The 9,270-nt window shown below is 34.4% G+C and overlaps 1 pseudogene; it reads left to right on the forward strand.

Annotated features, from left to right (window-relative positions):
- Positions 1–462: 462 nt before the first annotated feature.
- LOC149577921 (GDSL esterase/lipase At5g03810-like) lies at positions 463–2,046 on the forward strand (annotated as a pseudogene).
- Positions 2,047–9,270: the final 7,224 nt, after the last annotated feature.

Consider the following 9,270-nt stretch of genomic DNA (forward strand, 5'->3'; position numbering starts at 1 on the left):
AAAAGGTTGAAAATTAATTATTCCTATACATCAAAGTAAAAATTGTACGTCATCACCCTCCTTTAGAGGTCAAACAAAGAAGTAACTCAACCTCCATGGGAAATAAATGATAACATATATTGTATAATTCCTTTTGCAGTTAAAAACTAACCTAGCTTTAAAGTCAAGGCTTAGGTTAGAGAATCATCCCACTTCCTACCGACCTAAATAGACAACAATTTTTTCTTGGTAAGAATATGGACAAAGGCGTTGTGTAGAAGTCCAGTAAAAGACGAATTAACCGAGTTTATAAAGTTTTCTGAGAGTGTACGACAGTTACCGTACTTTGCAAGGCAGTAAACGAGCATTGCAATGTAAATATTGAGGAGAAATCACTGCCATTTACGTGCTTATTATTTTTTGACAAAACGGACTTCATGTCACTTATATATCAGACGTTAGACCGTATATTGCTGGAAAGAGATGGATAATTTATTGATAGCGGAAATTCTTGTATTGATAGCAGGCCCATCTGTATATTCTGCAGTAATCCCTGCTTTAATATCGTTCGGAGATTCTACAGTTGACGCAGGAAATAACAATTATCTCCTCACATTAGAAAAGAGAAACCATCCTCCCTACGGACGAGATTTCCCTGGGAAAAAGCCAACTGGTCGATTTTCCAATGGATTCATAGCGATAGATTACGTCGGTATGGCTATCTGATTCATATTGGGATTTTCCTCTTCTTGTAATTCAATGACTTAAAAGTAATTTCAATTATATTTTCTTCGCCTTAATTTTGTGTTGTCCTTCGTAGCATCCATGCTTGGACTGGGCTCTGCAACGGTCGCTTATTTGGACCCGGATGCTAAAGGAGTTAACATTGTTAGAGGAGTTTCATTTGCTTCTGGAGGATCTGGTTTATACCATGGCACTGCCAAACTTTATGTTAGTAATTCACGCATTTCATTACTATGAGAAATCATATTACTTAGTAACTGATTAAACTTAGTCCATCTACAGAGTGTCTTAAGTCTAGAAGATCAGTTAAAGCTCTACAGACAATACAGAGAGGATTTAGCCGGCGTAGTGGGCGCTGCAAACGCCTCGAGAATTCTATCGGGCGTTGTTTATCTAATAAGCATCGGGAGCAATGAATATCTTAACAACTACTACGTGAACGTAATTCTTCAGATTGAATATAATCGCAGGCAGTACAGAGAACATCTGCTCAATCTTTTGTCGAGTTTCTTAGAGGCAATTTCTTCAAACAGAGACTTCTGTCATGTTTTCTAAGCTGTAGAATTGTACTCCAATGTCGTTATGAAGTTATCATGTATTTATTGTCATGTGTTGAAATGCAGGAGCTTTGAAAGTTGGGCATACGTAGAGTGGCGGTGGCATCTCTTCCTCCGTTTGGTCTCGCAAATAACACTGTATGGTCTCGGAAAGGAGACTTGTGTTGAAAAACTTAACGAAGAGGCGATGATTTTTAATTCGGAAATGCTGAAACTATTGCAGATGTTTAACGGAACAGATGGCATAAAGATTGCCTATTTAGACATTTTCTCCCAGCTCTATGACGCTGCAAGATTCCCAGCGAAGTATGGTGAGATATGTGAACATCATCTTTACTTAGGACTTCTTTTGTTCTAACTACATATCTTGTCATGTTCAACTCTGATCGTTCGTGTAAATAGATAGATATAAAATAATGTTCAATTGTTTATATCAATAAATCCATCATTCCATAATCTATCGAATGAAAGAGAGCTGTAAAGAAATATGGATCATGAAATACGATAAGAATCTTCTTAAAATAATCAGTGAGCATTAATATATATTTTCTATTGTTGTTGAAATGGTACAAGGTTTTTAGAAGGGCGGAGAGGATGTTGTGGAACAGGGCTTCTGGAAGCATCGATCTTGTGTAATGAATTGAGTATTGGCACATGTGTAGACACTTCAAAGTATGTATTTTGGGACAGTTTCCATCCATCAGACAGAATGAACTATCTTGTCGCAAAAACATAGCTTCCCAAAGCTCTCCAGCAATTGTTATGACATCTGCTATTATCTACTATGGTTATAATTCATTTCCTACAATATTTATTCATTCAAACACTCCCACAAAGCTGCCAGATTCTGTATGAAAAATTTCCACATCTATTGATTCTTTGTTTTCAGATGCTTGCTAGAAACGTTTGTGAAACTATCTAATCAAGTACAAGATTCCTCATCGATCAGGATTGAAAAGTTTATTGATTCTATGTCTTCAATTCATGTTTAATCACATACGCAGCTCACAAATTTGTAGATGGAACTTATAAAGATGATTTTTTTACTATAGGTCGCCAAATTATTTACTGGTGAAGTATTTAATTATACTATTATTAGACATAACTAATGAATAGTATGAGCATAACAATTCAAGACAATTGTGCAACAAAAAAAGCCCCCACTTTCTTTGCAATAACCAAAAAAAAATGAACATGATCATTAAATTACTTTTTTTAATAGATGGTAAGGAGAGCTCCCTCAAATCAAATATTGATGTCTTCATCTCAACTGGAGTGCTTTTATCCATTAGCGAACTAAGTGCGATGAAACATTTCCCATGCAGGTTCTACAATTCGCCTATGAAGAACTCAAACAGAATGTTGAGATAAATGTGAGCTCTGTATTTTTAAAACAATTGCGGGTTCTCCTTAAAAAATGGGTTTTCAAGAACATGATTTGAAAATAAATGAAGAATACATTCCTCTATAAACAATCAAAAACAAACAAAAAAATGACAGAATTGTTAAAATCTACTGAAATGCAAACAATTGTAAAAATCACAACCAGGCTGAGAAAACCGCTTCCAAGCCCGATCCCTACAATAGCAAGCACAGAAAGCCCTCAGTTTTTCAGCATCAGCAAAGGATAGTCGTAAAGTCTTTTATTCCCTACAAAAGAGCTCACATTGAATCTTGGCAGAGCTCCCTCAATTCAAATACAAAAATTATATAATAATAGAAATAAAAGAGAACAATTTCAGCTCATTACATCTAGAAGAAACAAATATTATCACCTAGCAAAATAATACTTAAAAAAACATCTAACTAGTGATTTGATCACACACTAATTTTACCATACTATTAAAGTCACCACTATACTGTTAAATCCATCACTATTAAAAACAAACCTACCAATAATAATTACTAACATCTTATGCCTTAAAGTAGAAAGGGAAAGGATCCAAAGATAAACATCATAAGAACTCATAAAACCATCGAAGAGTTTAGCTTTACAAAAGAAACAAGAAAAAATAGTAAGAATGTTTCAAAACCTATATACCAGGAAACTCATTTATCTTTATCACTAGCCTTCCAATTGTTGGTGAGACATTTGATCTCTTTCTTGAAGTAGTCTTATTTTCATTTGAATTATCCTCTTTTCTTCCTTTCTAAGTGTTACTATCCTCCCTTGAATTATCTTTAACGATATCAATGAAGGAGCTCTCCTTGTCCTAGTTATTTTTTTGCAATTTAGAAAGGAGGCTTCTTGATTGGGGCTTTTCTTTTGGGATGAGTTCGATCAAGCATGGCTTCCTTGAAAGAAACTAAGGACAAGGGTTTCTCCTTAGCTATAGAGTGAATGATTTTACTTGAAATCTTAGAAATGAGAGTCCTCTTAGAGCTTTGAGGTACGGTTTCACTGCTAAGAAGCTCAATTTTCTATAGAGACTCTTATGTACTAAATGTGTTTATCGACTCCTAATAGGGTCCATCCTCTAACAAGGAATAAATATATCAATGTATCTTTGTGTGCATCATTCCCATTCGGGTTTTCTCTCTGATCAAGGGTTTCCCTAGTTAACCAATCTAGTGTAATTGTGTATATGCATCTTGTTATGGTTGTTGTTTACTTTGATTGAATGGTTAAGATTAATTAAGGTTGGATATTTGATTCACCCCCCCTAGTTATCTTGGTGGACTACCGTTTCTAACAATTCATATTAGAGCATCGGGTCCTTGATGATAAAGTTTAACAACTTTGGGAGATCCATGACAAACATATTTAGAAAGGTTAGTCTAAAGTTTGATAGAACAAATTATGACAGCTGGAAGGAAAAGATGAAGACACATCTGCTATGTATGGGTCCAAGATATTGGATCTTGTCAAAATCAAAAAAGATAATTATTGTTGAAAATGCTTTGGAAACTTGTATCAAGGATGAGAGAGAACTTTTCATGTGTGAAATGAGAGATAGATAAGCATTATTGCCTGAACTTCTTGAAATTGAGTACAACCAGGTAAAAACACTTGGTACTTCTGATAAGATTTGGAAAGCTTTGGAAAATAGTTTTGAAGGTGATAAACATTCTAAGAAATTGAGGCTACAAAGCTGGATTTGTACATTTCAAGATGCTAAAATGATGGAAGATGAATCTATAAGAACATATGTAGGCAAAATATCATAAATTACTGCAGGTATGAAATCTCAAGGAGGAACCAAGGAAGATGATGAGGTGATCTGGAAGACATTGAAGAGCTTAATGCCATCATTTAAGTAAGAATTTTAAATGATACAGTTCTTGATCTCTTGTACCAAAGATTTCACAAAGAAAACTTTACTTGGGAGATTAGAAGTAGTTGAGAATGAGCTTAGATAGTCCAAAAAACTATCTAGAATAGAGACAACTTTCAGTGCCCTAAACATTCAACCTAGTTTATGAAGAAGCAAAAGTGCTAAAGGAGATTTTGCTAGCAGTAGAAGATTTGATGAGGAAAGAAAGATAGAAGGAGTAGCCCTTCTGGTAAGAAGAGAAAAAGATGGTAAGAAAATCTTTAACTGTTGGACTTGTAATGAGTTTGTTCATTATTCATCTAAGTGTTCTAAAGTAGAGAAAAAGTATAAAGGAAAGTTGAAACATAGAAGAGATAGAGATTGTTTGTGTGCCAATGAAGAAGATGATTCTAATGAAAAAGTAGTAAGTGCTAGTGATGATGAAATATGATTTGTAGCTATTAAAGAAGAAAGTCCACAGAAAATGGCCTTGGTATCACAAGCTGAAAAGAAATCTGATTGGATAATTAGCAGTGGTTTTTCACGTCATATGACTGGTGATATGAACAAGTTTGTTGACTTCAAAAGTTTTGATGGAGGCATTGTCAGAGTTGGAAACAATTCAACTTGCCATGTTAAAGGTATTGGATCTATAACTCTTGAAGGTAAGACTAACACTAAGAATGTATATTTTGTTGATGGTTTGAAACACAATCTTTTGAGTGTTGGACAACTAGTAGATAAAGGTTATTAGCTATAGTTTATAGAGAAGACATGTATGATCAGAGACAAAGATGGAAAGGTAATTAGAACAAGAACCAAATCTAGAGGTAATGTATTTCAGGTGAATCCCACTGAAATGACATGTTTGGTTACAAAGGTAGATGACAGTTGCTTATGGCACAAGAGATTTTTTCATATAAACGATGAAAACATTGTGAAAACTCGTAGTATGTTTGCAACTAGAGATTTGCCTAAGATTGTAAAACCTACTAACACAATTTGCAAGGAGTGTGTATTGGAAAAACATACTAGAACTTCTTTTCCTAGCAAGAAGTTTACTACTAAAACAAATTTGGAGATTGTGTATATAGATCTTAGTGGTCATATGAGGACTAAAGGATTCCATGGTGAAAGGTACTTCATGATTATTGCTGATGAATTTTTTAGAATGATGTGGGTTGCATTTCTTAAAGAAAAAATTGAGACATTTGATAAGTTCAAGATATTCAAGAATAGAGTTGAGAATGAATTAGGTATGAAGATTAAATATTTAAGATCAAATAGAGGAGGAGATTTTACTTCAAATGTGTTTAATATCTTTTTTGAAGCTAATGGAATCAAGAAGTAGTTTTGAGCTCGTAGAATACCTGAACAAAATGGCATTGTAGAAAGAAAAATTAGGTCAGTAATAGAAGCAACAAGAGCTATGTTAGCTGAGAATGATGTATCCAATATTTTTTGGAGTGAAGCTGTGAATACAATAGTATACACTATGAATAGAGTATAATTTAGGAAAGACACAAACAAGACCCCTTATGAACTGTGGTTTGGTCACTCACCTATGGTTAAGTATTTCAAAAATTTTGGCAACAAATGTTATATCAAAAGAGATGATTATGTTGGTGAATTTGATGCTAGAAATGATGACGGTATGTTTCTTGGCTATTCATTCAAAAGTAGAGCTTATAGATGTTATAATATGAGAACTAAGACTATTGTTGAAAGTGCAAATGTAAGAGTTGATGAGAAATTTAGGATATAAGAAAGAGTAGTTGACTACAATTCTAATAATGAGAATGTTGTTATTACTAAACCAAGGAATGATGAAGTATTCTTTGAAACTAACAATAAATTTATATAATAAAGGAGAGCTAAGGTAGGAACAAAGTTTAGAACCTAGAACACAGCTAAGAGCTGAGATAACAACTCCTACTTCTAGTAAGAATATGGCAAAGAAGAATGTAGATGAGGCATGCAAATATGACTATTGCAAGCAAGCTATGAAAGAAGAATTGGATCATATAGTGAGGCATGGGAATTGGTCCCCAGACTAGTAGACAAGAATGTGATAGAAACAAAATGGGTATTCAAGAATAAGATGAATGAACAAGGTGAAGTTGTAAGGAACAACGCAAGATTGATATGTAAAGGTTACTCATAGCAAGAATGAATAGACTATGATGAAACCTATGTTCTTGTGTCAAGAATAGAAGTAGTGAGGTTATTCTTAGCCTATGCAGCACATAAGAAATTCAAAGAGTATAAGATGGATGTCAAGTTAACATTTCTTAATGGAGAACTTGAAGAAGAGGTATACATAGAACAACATGAAGTTCTTCCTTTAACAGATGACAAGGACATGGTATACAGATTAAAGAAAGTATTGTATGGCTTAAAAAAGCACCCAGAACTTGGTATGCAAGCTTGGACAAGCATTTGACAAAACTTGGATTTGGCAAAGGTATGGCAAAAAGTAATCTATACTAGAAAGAAATAGATAATGGATTGATGATTTAGGTAATATTTGTTGATGATATCATATTTGGAGGAGATGATAATGAGAGTGATAAGTTTATAAAAGAAATGAAGAAGGAATTTGAAATGAGTATAATAGGAGAGATGAAATACTTCCTAGGATTATAGATTGTGTAGGATAAAGAAGGAATCTTTATTTCTTAGACTAAGTATTTGAAAGATCTATTGAAGAGGTTTGGTTTGGAAACATGTAAACTAGTTGGAACACCTATGGTAACTAGACATAAGTTATCTATAAAAGACAAGACACCTAATGTTGAGTAGAAGAAGTACAGATCTATGATTAGACGATTGTAATATCTAACTCACGAAAGGCCGAATATAGAAAATACAACTAGAATTTTTGCAAGATTTTAACTTGATCCCAGAGAAGCACATTATTTAGATATCTGAAGGGAACATCAAAGTTTTGATTTTGGTATGAAAAATCTAATGATTTCACTTTATATGCTTATATTGATGTTGATTGGGTAGGAAATATGGATGATAGAAAGAGCACTAGTGGTGGAGCTTTCTTTCTTGGAGGAATATTGGTTTCTTGATTAAGAAAGAGGTAGGACTCTACCTAATAGAATACATCAGAGATAGAATATGTTGCAGCAACAAACAATTGTAATCAAGTTGTTTGGATGAAGCAAATGTTGAAGGATATAAGGATAGAGTTCAGTGAACCTATTGTCATACATTGTGATAACACAAGCATAGTGAATATATCTAAGAATCCAGTGTTGCATTCTAAAACTAAGTACATTTCTATCAAATATCACATGTTGAGAGAGAAAGTTGTAGAAAAGGAAGTCAAATTGGAGTATGTAAGCACCAAAGAGCATATTGTAGATATTTCCACCAAGCCTCTTCCCAAAGAGAATTTTGAGTATTTGTGGGGTATGCTAGAAGTTATGCCCCTACCTACATAAGAGTAGATGATGCAAGAGTGCATCAGTCTAGTGATCTAGAGCACTATTGTTTTTTTGGACTGAATATTGATGATTCCTATATGGGGGGGTATCTGTGATGGATAGAGTCATCTAGGACTCTTGATAGATATTGTTTTGAATAGTGACTTTGGACACTTGAGTAAGTCAGAGATAGTTGTTGCAAAGATAGAGGGTTGTTGAAACCTTTGACATTGATGTTAATGGGCGAGAATGACTAATGAAGAGGATTTGAAAAGAAAGAATAATAGTCTTTAATGTTGATATGCTTTTAGTGGTCTTGCCCTAGAAGCTATTTGGACAGTGGGTCCTTCTATCTTCTACAACTCCTAAAAAGGTTGGCAAACTCCTAATGGGGTTGGAATCTCCTAACAAGGATTCAAATTCTCCTAACAAGGACTCTTATGTACTGAATGTGTTTATAGACTCCTAACAGGGTCCATCCTCTAACAAGGAATATTTATGTCAATATATCTTTGTGGGCATCATTCGCACCAGGGTTTTCCTTTTGATGAAAGGTTTCCCTAGTTAACAAATTTGGTGTAATTTTGTATGTGCATCTTATTATGGTTGATGTTTACTTTGATTTAATAGCTAAGATTAATTAAGTTTGATAAAAAAATTAATCGATTCACCCCCCACCCCCCTCCCCCCTCTCAATTATCTTGGTGGACTATTGTTTCTAACAAGTAGTAGGTGGAGTAAAATATAGAGAAAAAAAACCCTTGGCTACCCTTAGTAAGGAAAGACATGACAATTCTTAGTCCACTAATAATTGAGAAAGAAAATTGGCCCTCTACACCTAGAAGGAAAGCTACTAGGAGGAATTTTGGGGAAAAAGAGAAGGAAGAGACTAGTAGTGAAGGGAAGGATGAGGAGGTTATGGGAGGGGAATAAGACACCCCTTTATCCTCTTGGGTATCTAATATGTTTAAAACTGAGGCCAACACACCAGAGTCTAGGAAGGAAGGCATTATGGGAGAATAGGGAAAGATCATGCATCTCCTGTTAGAATTGGTAATTTGATGAGAAAGACTCAAGGGGGGTTCTTGTGGGAGGCACTGATCAAAAGGAGGAGAATATTAGCGGGAGTGACATCTAGAAGGAGGTGAGTACTATGGAGAAAACTAATAAATACTAGGTGAGACTGGATATGGCCAGGTTGGAGGAGACCATCACTAGTATGATTAAAAAGAATGAGCACCTAGAGGAAAATTTTGATAAGTTTGCTAACATTTTTGTCAAGGTCATGCATTTGGTTAT

Source organism: Cupressus sempervirens, chromosome 1 (genome assembly GCF_028749045.1).
Source record: "Cupressus sempervirens isolate cs-2001-9-10 chromosome 1, ASM2874904v1, whole genome shotgun sequence".
NCBI lineage: Eukaryota > Viridiplantae > Streptophyta > Pinopsida > Cupressales > Cupressaceae > Cupressus > Cupressus sempervirens.